At 47.5% G+C, this 15,364-nt stretch overlaps 3 non-coding genes and 1 pseudogene across 3 annotated transcripts; all 4 read left to right on the top strand.

Annotated features, from left to right (window-relative positions):
* Positions 1–9,584: 9,584 nt before the first annotated feature.
* LOC137010296 (U2 spliceosomal RNA) lies at positions 9,585–9,791 on the top strand (annotated as a pseudogene).
* Positions 9,792–11,886: 2,095 nt separating this feature from the next.
* LOC137010014 (U1 spliceosomal RNA) lies at positions 11,887–12,050 on the top strand. Its single transcript, XR_010893095.1, has one exon. It is a non-coding gene; the product is annotated as a U1 spliceosomal RNA (small nuclear RNA).
* An 864-nt stretch (positions 12,051–12,914) lies between these two features.
* On the top strand, positions 12,915–13,105 carry LOC137010127 (U2 spliceosomal RNA). The gene has a single exon (XR_010893202.1). It is a non-coding gene; the product is annotated as a U2 spliceosomal RNA (small nuclear RNA).
* Positions 13,106–15,200: 2,095 nt separating this feature from the next.
* Positions 15,201–15,364, top strand: LOC137009958 (U1 spliceosomal RNA). The gene has a single exon (XR_010893043.1). It is a non-coding gene; the product is annotated as a U1 spliceosomal RNA (small nuclear RNA).

The following is a 15,364-nucleotide window of genomic DNA, read 5'->3' as shown; positions in this document are numbered from 1 at the left end:
GACTGACTGTACTGGTCAACGTTGTCGCTTTTGCGAGTCAACAGACCATATTACCTCAGCTTGTCCCGAACCCAAAAGATGCAGCTTATGCGGTGGGGTGGACCATCTGTTCCGTGCATGCCCAACCAGAAAGAAATCCTTTGCCAGCCTCTTTAGAGAAGGTCATGACCTGCAGGCAGATCTTGAATCTTTGCTTACAAGCTTACCTGCAGAGATGGAAAGCCAGGAAGCAGGACCTTCGAGTGCAGATCAGGGGGCAAGAGAAACAAAAGGCCGTAGGGGTGAAGTACCGGGCAATTCCCGGGAGGAAGTGAGAGATGAGGAGAGCGTGCGACAACTGGCGCCATCCCAGGAATGGTCGGAGATAGATGTGACAGAGGTGTTATCTGGGATCTTCGAGTCTCAGAGAGATCTGACAACGAGGCCCATGGACTTAAGGGAAAGGAAGTCTCCTTCATTAGGAGGAGAGAATCGGCCTCAGCAGGACGATGAATCAAGTGAACCGATGGAGGTAGCACAAGGACAACGTCGACGGCGGCTCACTGAGGACACCGAGAGCCAGGAAAGGGGGCGCAAGTGCAGTAGGGTAGGACTTTTAAGCTCATCTCTTTTGCAGGAGCTAGCTCCTGTTCAGGACTGGGAGAAAGCGGTCCAAGAAGAGGAGAACCCTGGGAGGGTGGAAGTGGAGGCTGAAAGGGAAAATGGATGTGGAGCAAAAGAGGGGAGAACTGGTGAAAAGGACCAGGTGGACTTGGGAAAACCCGGGAGGGGAGGTTTAGAAGAGATGGAGGATGAGGGGCAGGATGACAAACAAGTGGGGGAATGGGTTGAGGTACTCACAAGGAAGGGAAAGGGGAGGGGAAAGGGGATATCAGGAAGGAAGGGGAGTATTTAAGGTTTTGTTCAGGAAAATTTTGGTTTTGTGTTATATTAATTTGCAATTATTAAAATGGGTTGTGTAAGAGTGGCTACTCTGAATGTAAGAGGGATAAAAATGCTTCAGCGAAGGACTGCAGTCTTTATTTCTTTAAAAAGGTTACCCTTTGATGTTTTATTTTTGCAAGAGTGCCACTTACAAGGGTACAGTGATGTACAATTATTTTCTGCGGGGTGGGGGCTGGGGCCTTCAGTCTGGGGAGTGGGAAATGTGAGGGCGGATGGGGTGGGGATTTTGTTTTACTCTGGGGAGTTTGTGATTGAATCCACTAATGTGATTAGGCCGGGGAGGGTGATAGTGGCGGATGTCAGATGGAGGGGGTGGCTTTTCGGTTTGTGAATGTTTATGCACCGAGTAAGTTAGGAGAAAGGGAGGGTTTTCTAGATGACCTAGCTCCGGTCCTCTTTACCAACCGATTGGTGGTTTTAGGGGGATTTCAATGTGTCACTAGACAATGCTTCTGGAAAGGACTTAGCGCAGCTGGTGACCAATTTTTCTCTTCGGGATTCATTTAGGTTAGTGGGTGGTTTAGAACCAACCTATACATGGAGAAATAATAGGCAGGAGGCATCACGGCTGGATTATGTTTTTGTTCCAGACCATATGAAGGTCAGGAATTACACCCAGCAGCCTATGTGGTGCACAGATCACTGTTTGGTAGGGGTTGGGGTAGAGGTAGGGGGTTTGAAGAGAGGGAGGGGAGTCTGGAGATTCAATACCTCCTATTTAAAAGATAGAACTTTTTATGAAGTACTTCAAAGGTTGATAGCCGGTTGGAAAAACCTGAGGGGTCTGTTTGATTCACAAGCAGCTTGGTGGGAGGGAGTGAAGGAGAGAGTCTCTCTCTTTTGCCGCTGCTGGGGAATTGCAAAAGCGGAGCGCAAACGTGCTCAGGTCCGCAAATGGTCAGAGGAGTTGCAAACCTTGTGGTCTGAGGGAGCATTGAGTACTGCTGAGGGGTGGAACAGAGCCAGTTTTCTACAGGGAGTTATAAAAGACTTTTACTGGGGGGAGGCTAAAACCTTCCTGTTGTGGTCAAGAACCCAGAAACGTCTGTTGGACGAGAAACCAACTAGTTATTTCTTTTCCACAGTACGGAGACAGCAGCAGCGCAGCTGTATTGAGGGCCTACAAGGAAGGGAGGGAGTAGAATACTCTGTAGAGGGAATGTTGCAGATAGCTGCTGGTTTCTACAGGGGGCTTTTTAGCAGTAGGGGTTCTTTAAATCCAGCTTCTAGGGGTTTTTGGAGGGGTTGATAGATGTTTTGGGCGATGAGGAGAGTGTTGCGTTGGAGAAATTTTTAACTCTTCAGGAGGTAGAGTCAGCTTTGTACTCATTCAAAAAGGGTACGGCTCCTGGTAATGATGGCCTTCCAGTAGAGTTTTATAGGGCCTTTTGGCCTTTGATTGGGGCAGAGCTGGTCGAGGTATATCAGGAGAGCCTGAATAAGGGAGAACTGCCGGCTACTATGAGAACAGGTCTTGTGACTCTCCTCTATAAAAAAGGGAAGAAGGAGGACCTAGCAAATTGGAGACCAATAACCCTACTCACAACGGATTATAAAGTGTTAGCAAAGGTCATAACTGAAAGGCTTAAAAGAGTGGTGGGTACAGTGGTTCAGCCGGATCAGACTTGTGGGGTGCCAGGCAGGTCAGGTAGCTTGAACCTAGTCTTGGTGAGGGACATCATTAGCTGGGCTGAACAGCGGCAGCTACCTTTAGCTATCTTAAGTTTGGACCAGGAGAAGGCATTTGATAGGGTAAATCATGCCTTTCTAATGTCAGTCCTGGAGCGTTTGAGATTTGGTCCAGTTTTCAGGGCCTGGGTAAGATTACTATACACCCGAGCGATGAGTAGAATTGGGGTGAATGGATTTTACTCTGAGTTAGTCGAGCAGCAGGGAGGGGTAAGGCAGGGATGTCCCTTGTCCCCCCTGCTCTACATTCTGTCACTGGAGCCCCTTGTGGCGGCACTACGAGCGGCCCCGTCCTTGATGGGAGTGCATTTGCCTGGTGGTAAGGGGATAAGTGCAAAGGTGGCAGCATATGCTGACGATATGACACTTTTCCTGACTTCCGAGCTGGATTTTGTGGTTGCTGACAGGATCCTAAAGGGTTTTTGTGAGGTCTCAGGGGCTCGGGTAAATGTGAGTAAATCTTCTGCAATGTTTGTAGGACAGTGGGCAGGGAGAACAATTGTGCCAGGTGGATACAGCCTGTGTCCTGATGGGATGAAGATTCTGGGTATTCAATTTTTCAGGAAAAATTGTGCACAAGAGAATTGGAGGGCTAGGCTTAAGGTGGTACAGGCAAAGGTAGCTAGGTGGAATGCAAGGGGGCTGTCACTCTGGGGTAGGTTGGAGGTGGTGAAGGCTGATCTCCTCCCTAGTCTGAACCACCTGGCTTATATATTCCCAATTCCTTTTTGGTATGGTAGGAAACTGGAGAGGTTGGTTTTCTCCTTCCTCTGGAGGAATGGTACAGAGTTGGTAGCCAGAACCCAGATGTACCGTCACTTAAAAGAGGGGGGAAGAGGTGTGCCTTGCATACCTTTAAAAATGGAGGCCCTTTTTTCCTCCTTTGCAGCAGGTTTGGTAGCCCAGACTTTAGTGCATAAGGCAGGGTTCCTTGCCAGGTTTTGGTTGGGGTTTCCTTTGAGGTCCATGATTCCATGGAAGGGAACGATGCCTTGGTCAATGGATAGGCCAGAACAATACCAGAAAGTGGTGAATCTTGTGGTGCAAAAATCCTGGTGTTTAGAGCAGTCAGTGATTTTGGACCATAGAAAACTGTACTGCAGACTAAGGGATGAGTTGGTTGGAGGGGCAGAGAGGGTTTCTCTGCATGATGGGGTGGATTGGTCGATCTTGCAGCCCTCATATTTGGTGGGGGTCTGCAAGGATCTGAACTGGTTGACAGTTTTAGGTCGGCTGCCGGTGAGAGAGCGTCTGTACAGACATGGGCAGGGAAGGTCACCTTTGTGTCCAGTGGGCTGTGGACAGGAGGAAACAATTGAGCACAGTTTGTGGTCTTGTCCAGGAGCAGCATCTCTCTGGCGTTCTGTAAAGTTGTGGTGGAAAGATTGGAGGGGGCCTTCTATTACGAGAGAGCTAGTAGTGAAGGGGGAGGGTTTAAAGGATTTGGAAAAAGACCGCAGGAGAGTGGTGTGGGTGGTAATTTCAGAAGCTAAATATATTTTGTGGGAGTGGAGAACAACGTGCTTGAAAAAGCAGTTGCCTCGTATGTTTCCAGAAAGGTTATTTTGTCGTTTACTTGGAAAAATAGTAACCGAGGTAAAAATGTTTAAAGAGTGTTATGGGGAGGAGGAAACCAGGAGGGTATGGGGAGGGTTACCAAGAGTGGGTGTTGGGTAAAAGGAAAAGGATTTCATATTATATTGCCTTTTTGGGTGTTTATTGTTTTGTTCTGTTTTTTTTTTTCCATTCTTTTGGTGTATGACCATGATAGCTTATCAGTGTGTATAGAGAGGTGATATGTAATTTTTGTTGTAATGTTTTCCAGACTGTTGTAATGAATGGAATAAAAAAAAAAAAAAAAAAATCTGTTCTTATCAGATGGACACTTCAAGAGAAGAGACTCCGTTGCCGACCATGATGGTGCGGCTGAAAAATACTGTCAGATTTCAAATGAAGAAGGATGCTGAGATGGAGATTAAGAGGAGGTTTGGACGGGAGTTTGTTGTTGCTGAGGTGCTAAGAGGAGTTTTTGGAATTCCTGCATCCCTGATCTTTTGTCTTCAAGATTTCTCTTCTTCTGGGTTCATGGACTTGACCTTTTTTCAACTGAGAGATTGTGTTGCTTTCTTTGAGGAGTGGGAAAGGAAAAAAGATCACCGTTTGCTGAAGGACCTGCATCTTCATCCAGCCTTTGCACAGGATTATTTACCATTGGTGATCCACCTTTACAACCCCTTTGTGGAGGATGGAGATGTTCTAACTTTTTTGGCAAGGTACTGTGAGGCTGTGAAAGGGGGGGAACGACTGAAAGACCAGTATGGCATCTGGAATGGTAAGAGGAGATACTTAGTCAAGCTAAGGGCTGATCCAGCATCACCTGGGGGTCTTATCCACCCCCCGGGGTCCTTCTTCATCGGGTCCAACCGAGGCTTCCTCCATTATCCGGGGCAGCCGCTGTATTGCAGAAGATGTGGGGCTCGAGGTCACGTTAAGACTGACTGTACTGGTCAACGTTGTCGCTTTTGCGAGTCAACAGACCATATTACCTCAGCTTGTCCCGAACCCAAAAGATGCAGCTTATGCGGTGGGGTGGACCATCTGTTCCGTGCATGCCCAACCAGAAAGAAATCCTTTGCCAGCCTCTTTAGAGAAGGTCATGACCTGCAGGCAGATCTTGAATCTTTGCTTACAAGCTTACCTGCAGAGATGGAAAGCCAGGAAGCAGGACCTTCGAGTGCAGATCAGGGGGCAAGAGAAACAAAAGGCCGTAGGGGTGAAGTACCGGGCAATTCCCGGGAGGAAGTGAGAGATGAGGAGAGCGTGCGACAACTGGCGCCATCCCAGGAATGGTCGGAGATAGATGTGACAGAGGTGTTATCTGGGATCTTCGAGTCTCAGAGAGATCTGACAACGAGGCCCATGGACTTAAGGGAAAGGAAGTCTCCTTCATTAGGAGGAGAGAATCGGCCTCAGCAGGACGATGAATCAAGTGAACCGATGGAGGTAGCACAAGGACAACGTCGACGGCGGCTCACTGAGGACACCGAGAGCCAGGAAAGGGGGCGCAAGTGCAGTAGGGTAGGACTTTTAAGCTCATCTCTTTTGCAGGAGCTAGCTCCTGTTCAGGACTGGGAGAAAGCGGTCCAAGAAGAGGAGAACCCTGGGAGGGTGGAAGTGGAGGCTGAAAGGGAAAATGGATGTGGAGCAAAAGAGGGGAGAACTGGTGAAAAGGACCAGGTGGACTTGGGAAAACCCGGGAGGGGAGGTTTAGAAGAGATGGAGGATGAGGGGCAGGATGACAAACAAGTGGGGGAATGGGTTGAGGTACTCACAAGGAAGGGAAAGGGGAGGGGAAAGGGGATATCAGGAAGGAAGGGGAGTATTTAAGGTTTTGTTCAGGAAAATTTTGGTTTTGTGTTATATTAATTTGCAATTATTAAAATGGGTTGTGTAAGAGTGGCTACTCTGAATGTAAGAGGGATAAAAATGCTTCAGCGAAGGACTGCAGTCTTTATTTCTTTAAAAAGGTTACCCTTTGATGTTTTATTTTTGCAAGAGTGCCACTTACAAGGGTACAGTGATGTACAATTATTTTCTGCGGGGTGGGGGCTGGGGCCTTCAGTCTGGGGAGTGGGAAATGTGAGGGCGGATGGGGTGGGGATTTTGTTTTACTCTGGGGAGTTTGTGATTGAATCCACTAATGTGATTAGGCCGGGGAGGGTGATAGTGGCGGATGTCAGATGGAGGGGGGTGGCTTTTCGGTTTGTGAATGTTTATGCACCGAGTAAGTTAGGAGAAAGGGAGGGTTTTCTAGATGACCTAGCTCCGGTCCTCTTTACCAACCGATTGGTGGTTTTAGGGGGGGATTTCAATGTGTCACTAGACAATGCTTCTGGAAAGGACTTAGCGCAGCTGGTGACCAATTTTTCTCTTCGGGATTCATTTAGGTTAGTGGGTGGTTTAGAACCAACCTATACATGGAGAAATAATAGGCAGGAGGCATCACGGCTGGATTATGTTTTTGTTCCAGACCATATGAAGGTCAGGAATTACACCCAGCAGCCTATGTGGTGCACAGATCACTGTTTGGTAGGGGTTGGGGTAGAGGTAGGGGGTTTGAAGAGAGGGAGGGGAGTCTGGAGATTCAATACCTCCTATTTAAAAGATAGAACTTTTTATGAAGTACTTCAAAGGTTGATAGCCGGTTGGAAAAACCTGAGGGGTCTGTTTGATTCACAAGCAGCTTGGTGGGAGGGAGTGAAGGAGAGAGTCTCTCTCTTTTGCCGCTGCTGGGGAATTGCAAAAGCGGAGCGCAAACGTGCTCAGGTCCGCAAATGGTCAGAGGAGTTGCAAACCTTGTGGTCTGAGGGAGCATTGAGTACTGCTGAGGGGTGGAACAGAGCCAGTTTTCTACAGGGAGTTATAAAAGACTTTTACTGGGGGAGGCTAAAACCTTCCTGTTGTGGTCAAGAACCCAGAAACGTCTGTTGGACGAGAAACCAACTAGTTATTTCTTTTCCACAGTACGGAGACAGCAGCAGCGCAGCTGTATTGAGGGCCTACAAGGAAGGGAGGGAGTAGAATACTCTGTAGAGGGAATGTTGCAGATAGCTGCTGGTTTCTACAGGGGGCTTTTTAGCAGTAGGGGTTCTTTAAATCCAGCTTCTAGGGGTTTTTTGGAGGGGTTGATAGATGTTTTGGGCGATGAGGAGAGTGTTGCGTTGGAGAAATTTTTAACTCTTCAGGAGGTAGAGTCAGCTTTGTACTCATTCAAAAAGGGTACGGCTCCTGGTAATGATGGCCTTCCAGTAGAGTTTTATAGGGCCTTTTGGCCTTTGATTGGGGCAGAGCTGGTCGAGGTATATCAGGAGAGCCTGAATAAGGGAGAACTGCCGGCTACTATGAGAACAGGTCTTGTGACTCTCCTCTATAAAAAAGGGAAGAAGGAGGACCTAGCAAATTGGAGACCAATAACCCTACTCACAACGGATTATAAAGTGTTAGCAAAGGTCATAACTGAAAGGCTTAAAAGAGTGGTGGGTACAGTGGTTCAGCCGGATCAGACTTGTGGGGTGCCAGGCAGGTCAGGTAGCTTGAACCTAGTCTTGGTGAGGGACATCATTAGCTGGGCTGAACAGCGGCAGCTACCTTTAGCTATCTTAAGTTTGGACCAGGAGAAGGCATTTGATAGGGTAAATCATGCCTTTCTAATGTCAGTCCTGGAGCGTTTGAGATTTGGTCCAGTTTTCAGGGCCTGGGTAAGATTACTATACACCCGAGCGATGAGTAGAATTGGGGTGAATGGATTTTACTCTGAGTTAGTCGAGCAGCAGGGAGGGGTAAGGCAGGGATGTCCCTTGTCCCCCCTGCTCTACATTCTGTCACTGGAGCCCCTTGTGGCGGCACTACGAGCGGCCCCGTCCTTGATGGGAGTGCATTTGCCTGGTGGTAAGGGGATAAGTGCAAAGGTGGCAGCATATGCTGACGATATGACACTTTTCCTGACTTCCGAGCTGGATTTTGTGGTTGCTGACAGGATCCTAAAGGGTTTTTGTGAGGTCTCAGGGGCTCGGGTAAATGTGAGTAAATCTTCTGCAATGTTTGTAGGACAGTGGGCAGGGAGAACAATTGTGCCAGGTGGATACAGCCTGTGTCCTGATGGGATGAAGATTCTGGGTATTCAATTTTTCAGGAAAAATTGTGCACAAGAGAATTGGAGGGCTAGGCTTAAGGTGGTACAGGCAAAGGTAGCTAGGTGGAATGCAAGGGGGCTGTCACTCTGGGGTAGGTTGGAGGTGGTGAAGGCTGATCTCCTCCCTAGTCTGAACCACCTGGCTTATATATTCCCAATTCCTTTTTGGTATGGTAGGAAACTGGAGAGGTTGGTTTTCTCCTTCCTCTGGAGGAATGGTACAGAGTTGGTAGCCAGAACCCAGATGTACCGTCACTTAAAAGAGGGGGGAAGAGGTGTGCCTTGCATACCTTTAAAAATGGAGGCCCTTTTTTCCTCCTTTGCAGCAGGTTTGGTAGCCCAGACTTTAGTGCATAAGGCAGGGTTCCTTGCCAGGTTTTGGTTGGGGTTTCCTTTGAGGTCCATGATTCCATGGAAGGGAACGATGCCTTGGTCAATGGATAGGCCAGAACAATACCAGAAAGTGGTGAATCTTGTGGTGCAAAAATCCTGGTGTTTAGAGCAGTCAGTGATTTTGGACCATAGAAAACTGTACTGCAGACTAAGGGATGAGTTGGTTGGAGGGGCAGAGAGGGTTTCTCTGCATGATGGGGTGGATTGGTCGATCTTGCAGCCCTCATATTTGGTGGGGGTCTGCAAGGATCTGAACTGGTTGACAGTTTTAGGTCGGCTGCCGGTGAGAGAGCGTCTGTACAGACATGGGCAGGGAAGGTCACCTTTGTGTCCAGTGGGCTGTGGACAGGAGGAAACAATTGAGCACAGTTTGTGGTCTTGTCCAGGAGCAGCATCTCTCTGGCGTTCTGTAAAGTTGTGGTGGAAAGATTGGAGGGGGCCTTCTATTACGAGAGAGCTAGTAGTGAAGGGGGAGGGTTTAAAGGATTTGGAAAAAGACCGCAGGAGAGTGGTGTGGGTGGTAATTTCAGAAGCTAAATATATTTTGTGGGAGTGGAGAACAACGTGCTTGAAAAAGCAGTTGCCTCGTATGTTTCCAGAAAGGTTATTTTGTCGTTTACTTGGAAAAATAGTAACCGAGGTAAAAATGTTTAAAGAGTGTTATGGGGAGGAGGAAACCAGGAGGGTATGGGGAGGGTTACCAAGAGTGGGTGTTGGGTAAAAGGAAAAGGATTTCATATTATATTGCCTTTTTGGGTGTTTATTGTTTTGTTCTGTTTTTTTTTTCCATTCTTTTGGTGTATGACCATGATAGCTTATCAGTGTGTATAGAGAGGTGATACAAAGAAATGTAATTTTTGTTGTAATGTTTTCCAGACTGTTGTAATGAATGGAATAAAAAAAAAAAAAAAAAAAAAAATCTGTTCTTATCAGTTTAATATCTGATACGTCTCCTATCTGGGGACTACATATTAAATGGATTTTTGGCTCATGGAGCCGGAACCGGGGCTTGCTCCGTCCACTCCACGCATCGACCTGGTATTGCAGTGTCTCCAGGAACGGTGTGCTTCCCCTTTTGGGGGACTGCAAATCGTTGTGGTTAATAGCAGAGGGAATGTCGCTGGAGCTTCACAAGGAGTCTCTATGTACCTGCGGTGGGGTGGCTGGCAGGGTGGCACCGTCTCGCACCCTTATGAAACGGTCGCCGTTGTTCCAAAGCAGCGGTTCCCAAACCAGCACTGCACGTCTTGAATGTCACTCTTGTCTGATGCGCCCGTCTGAGGTCTTGGAGTCTTTACCAACGAGCTGATGAGTTGGATCGGGTGTGTTTGATCAGGGAGACATCTAATCAAACACGCCTGACTGATGGGAACCACTGGTCTAAAGGACCGCAGCTCGTGTACAGGTGCTGGTCATATAATTAGAATGTCATCAAAAAGTTGATTTATTTCACTAATTCCTTTCAAAAAGTGAAACTTGTATATATCATATTCATTCATTACACACAGACTGAGAGGTTTCACATGTTTATTTCTTTTCATTTTGATGAGTATAGCTGACAACTATGGAAAATCCCAAAGTCACTATCTCAGAAAATTAGAATATTGTGAAAAGGTTCAATATTGAAGACACCTGGTGCCACACACTCTTATCAGCTAATTAACTCAAAACACCTGCAAAGGCCTTTAAATGGTCTCTCAGTCTAGTTCTGTAGGCTACACAGTCATGGGGAAGACTGCTGACTTGACAGTTGTCCAAAAGACGACCACTGACACCTTGCACAAGGAGGCCAAGACACAAAAGGTCATTGCAAAAGAGGCTGGCTGTTCGCAGAGCTCTGTGTCCAAGCACATTAATAGAGAGGCGAAGGGAAGGAAAAGATGTGGTAGAAAAAAGTGTACTAGCAATAGGGATAACCGCACCCTGGAGAGGACTGTGAAACAGAACCCATTCAAAAATGTGGGGGAGATTCACAAAGAGTGGACTGCAGCTGGAGTCAGTGCTTCAAGAACCCCTACGCACAGACGTATGCAAGACATGGTTTTCAGCTGTCTCGTTCCTTGTGTCAAGCCACTCTTGAACAACAGACAGCGTCAGAGGCGCCTCGAGAAAAAGGACTGGACTGCTGCTGAGTGGTCCAAAGTTACGTTCTCTGATGAAAGTCAATTTGGCATTTCCTTTGGAAATCGGGGTCCCAGAGTCTGGAGGAAGAGAGGAGAGGCACACAATCCACGTCGCTTGAGGGCCAGCCTAAAGTTTCCACAGTCAGTGATGGTTTGGGGTGCCATGTCATCTGCTGGTGTTGGCCCACTGTGTTTTCTGAGGTCCAAGGTCAACGCAGCCGTATACCAGGAAGTTTTAGAGCACTTCATGCTTCCTGCTGCTGACCAACTTTATGGAGATGCAGATTTCATTTCCCAACAGGACTTGGCACCTGCACACAGTGCCAAAGCTACCAGTACCCGGTTTAAGGACCATGGTATCCCTGTTCTTAATTGGCCAGCAAACTCGCCTGACCTTAACCCCATAGAAAATCTACGGGGTATTGTGAAGAGGAAGATGCCATATGCCAGACCCAACAATTAAGAAGAGCTGAAGGCCACTATCAGAGCAACCTGGGCTCTCATAACACCTGAGCAGTGCCACAGACCGATCGACTCCATGCCACGCCGCATTGCTGCAGTAATTCAGGCAAAAGGAGCCCCAACTAAGTATTGAGTGCTGCACACGCTCATACTTTTCATGTTTATAGTTTTCAGTTGGCCAAGATTTCTAAAAATCCTTTCTTTGTATTGGTCTTAAGTAATATTCTAAATTTGCTGAGATACCGGATTTGGGATTTTCCTTAGTTGTCAGTTATAATCATCAAAATTAAAAGAAATAAACATTTGAAATATATCAGTCTGTGTGCAATGTACATAATATACAAGTTTGACTTTTTGAAAGGAATTAGTGAAAGAAATCAACTTTTTGATGACATTCTAATCATACGACCAGCACCTGTAGGTGCTTGGCAGTTTGCCGGCTTGAAGGCATGGTCACGGAAATCGCAGTCAAGTAATGGAAGGGACACGCCCTTCCTTTGCTTGGGGTGGGGGAGGGGGGTCACCGTTGATGAGGACGGCAAAGAGGGATAGGGTAGCCTCTGACTGGAGGCCTGGGGACTCATACTTACCTGGCAGGGGAGACACCATGATCAGGAAGGTGGTTCACCCAGGGCGAGGCTCGGCCATTGCACTCTGGTTGTGCTGACCCCTGCGAATTCCCCAAATGTGGGAATCTCGACTGCATAATTTATGGTAGTGGGGGACTGCGTTCGCGCTCTCCCCTGGACATACTGGTTGAAAGAAGATTAGGTGGTGCCGAGAGAACCTGTGGTTTCTAACAGTCGTAGCGTTGTCTGTGGCTCCGTGTGTGTTTGCACGCCCCTTTTATGGAATCGGGTGTTGCGTGCGCTCGCCTGGTTTCGCAAAGTTCTGAGTTTTCCTTCAGGGACGACAGGCTTTTGGGGGCACTCGACCACGGCCGTTTTCTAAATGACCCCGTGGTCGCTATTGTCACGACCGGCTCAAAGCCGTGACAAATGAAACGGAGGACATAGGCAGCTTGGTAGGTTGCAACGAAAAGAGATTTATCAGCATAAATAAGAAAATATATGAAACAAGAAATCAACAAAACCAAACACAATTTCTGTCAGACACATCAATAACCAAACATCAGACAGAACCACATTTAAATGAATAAGGAACTCAAAATAAACAAAGACCAAAATCAAAACCAAAGCACCCAGGAGCAAGCAACACACCACGCCAAACAAAGCCCAAGCTTTATAGAGGGAAGCACGGGTGTACATGGTTCACTTGATGAGTCTCCCAGCCACACCCACTGGCCGGCCGTAGCAGGAAGAACGAGGGACTCGTCACACTATCCAAATGTTAAAGTTGAGCTTTTTTTTTTTTCCCCCCTCCTGATCAAGAACGACCTAGGGAGTCCAGAGAATTGTACTGCTGTGCTTTTGTGGAGGTCGATGGAAAAACCTAGGACCAGTTCGCGAAAGCAGGTTGTTTCAAATCATCTCCACTATTTAACAAACGATCTGATCGACAGCAGTGGTCCTAGAGGCAAAGTACGAAACCCACCGCGGCCCAGATGGGCGTCGCCTTTGCCGGGTCTGCCCCCACTGCTTGGCAACGGCATCGCTTCTCGGCCTTTTGGCTAAGATCAAGTGTAGTATCTGTTCTTATCAGTTTAATATCTGATACGTCCCCTATCTGGGGACTACATATTAAATGGATTTTTGGCTCATGGAGCCGGAACCGGGGCTTGCTCCGTCCACTCCACGCATCGACCTGGTATTGCAGTGTCTCCAGGAACGGTGTGCTTCCCCTTTTGGGGGACTGCAAATCGTTGTGGTTAATAGCAGAGGGAATGTCGCTGGAGCTTCACAAGGAGTCTCTATGTACCTGCGGTGGGGTGGCTGGCAGGGTGGCACCGTCTCGCACCCTTATGAAATGGTCGCCGTTGTTCCAAAGCAGCGGTTCCCAAACCAGCACTGCACGTCTTGAATGTCACTCTTGTCTGATGCGCCCGTCTGAGGTCTTGGAGTCTTTACCAACGAGCTGATGAGTTGGATCGGGTGTGTTTGATCAGGGAGACATCTAATCAAACACGCCTGACTGATGGGAACCACTGGTCTAAAGGACCGCAGCTCGTGTACAGGTGCTGGTCATATAATTAGAATGTCATCAAAAAGTTGATTTATTTCACTAATTCCTTTCAAAAAGTGAAACTTGTATATATCATATTCATTCATTACACACAGACTGAGAGGTTTCACATGTTTATTTCTTTTCATTTTGATGAGTATAGCTGACAACTATGGAAAATCCCAAAGTCACTATCTCAGAAAATTAGAATATTGTGAAAAGGTTCAATATTGAAGACACCTGGTGCCACACACTCTTATCAGCTAATTAACTCAAAACACCTGCAAAGGCCTTTAAATGGTCTCTCAGTCTAGTTCTGTAGGCTACACAGTCATGGGGAAGACTGCTGACTTGACAGTTGTCCAAAAGACGACCACTGACACCTTGCACAAGGAGGCCAAGACACAAAAGGTCATTGCAAAAGAGGCTGGCTGTTCGCAGAGCTCTGTGTCCAAGCACATTAATAGAGAGGCGAAGGGAAGGAAAAGATGTGGTAGAAAAAAAGTGTACTAGCAATAGGGATAACCGCACCCTGGAGAGGACTGTGAAACAGAACCCATTCAAAAATGTGGGGGAGATTCACAAAGAGTGGACTGCAGCTGGAGTCAGTGCTTCAAGAACCCCTACGCACAGACGTATGCAAGACATGGTTTTCAGCTGTCTCGTTCCTTGTGTCAAGCCACTCTTGAACAACAGACAGCGTCAGAGGCGCCTCGACAAAAAGGACTGGACTGCTGCTGAGTGGTCCAAAGTTACGTTCTCTGATGAAAGTCAATTTGGCATTTCCTTTGGAAATCGGGGTCCCAGAGTCTGGAGGAAGAGAGGAGAGGCACACAATCCACGTCGCTTGAGGGCCAGCCTAAAGTTTCCACAGTCAGTGATGGTTTGGGGTGCCATGTCATCTGCTGGTGTTGGCCCACTGTGTTTTCTGAGGTCCAAGGTCAACGCAGCCGTATACCAGGAAGTTTTAGAGCACTTCATGCTTCCTGCTGCTGACCAACTTTATGGAGATGCAGATTTCATTTCCCAACAGGACTTGGCACCTGCACACAGTGCCAAAGCTACCAGTACCCGGTTTAAGGACCATGGTATCCCTGTTCTTAATTGGCCAGCAAACTCGCCTGACCTTAACCCCATAGAAAATCTACGGGGTATTGTGAAGAGGAAGATGCCATATGCCAGACCCAACAATTAAGAAGAGCTGAAGGCCACTATCAGAGCAACCTGGGCTCTCATAACACCTGAGCAGTGCCACAGACCGATCGACTCCATGCCACGCCGCATTGCTGCAGTAATTCAGGCAAAAGGAGCCCCAACTAAGTATTGAGTGCTGCACACGCTCATACTTTTCATGTTTATAGTTTTCAGTTGGCCAAGATTTCTAAAAATCCTTTCTTTGTATTGGTCTTAAGTAATATTCTAAATTTGCTGAGATACCGGATTTGGGATTTTCCTTAGTTGTCAGTTATAATCATCAAAATTAAAAGAAATAAACATTTGAAATATATCAGTCTGTGTGCAATGTACATAATATACAAGTTTGACTTTTTGAAAGGAATTAGTGAAAGAAATCAACTTTTTGATGACATTCTAATCATACGACCAGCACCTGTAGGTGCTTGGCAGTTTGCCGGCTTGAAGGCATGGTCACGGAAATCGCAGTCAAGTAATGGAAGGGACACGCCCTTCCTTTGCTTGGGGTGGGGGAGGGGGTCACCGTTGATGAGGACGGCAAAGAGGGATAGGGTAGCCTCTGACTGGAGGCCTGGGGACTCATACTTACCTGGCAGGGGAGACACCATGATCAGGAAGGTGGTTCACCCAGGGCGAGGCTCGGCCATTGCACTCCGGTTGTGCTGACCCCTGCGAATTCCCCAAATGTGGGAATCTCGACTGCATAATTTATGGTAGTGGGGGACTGCGTTCGCGCTCTCCCCTG

Source organism: Chanodichthys erythropterus, chromosome 20 (assembly GCF_024489055.1).
Source record: "Chanodichthys erythropterus isolate Z2021 chromosome 20, ASM2448905v1, whole genome shotgun sequence".
Classification (NCBI taxonomy): domain Eukaryota; kingdom Metazoa; phylum Chordata; class Actinopteri; order Cypriniformes; family Xenocyprididae; genus Chanodichthys; species Chanodichthys erythropterus.
This window is presented reverse-complemented; position numbering and strand designations above follow the sequence as displayed.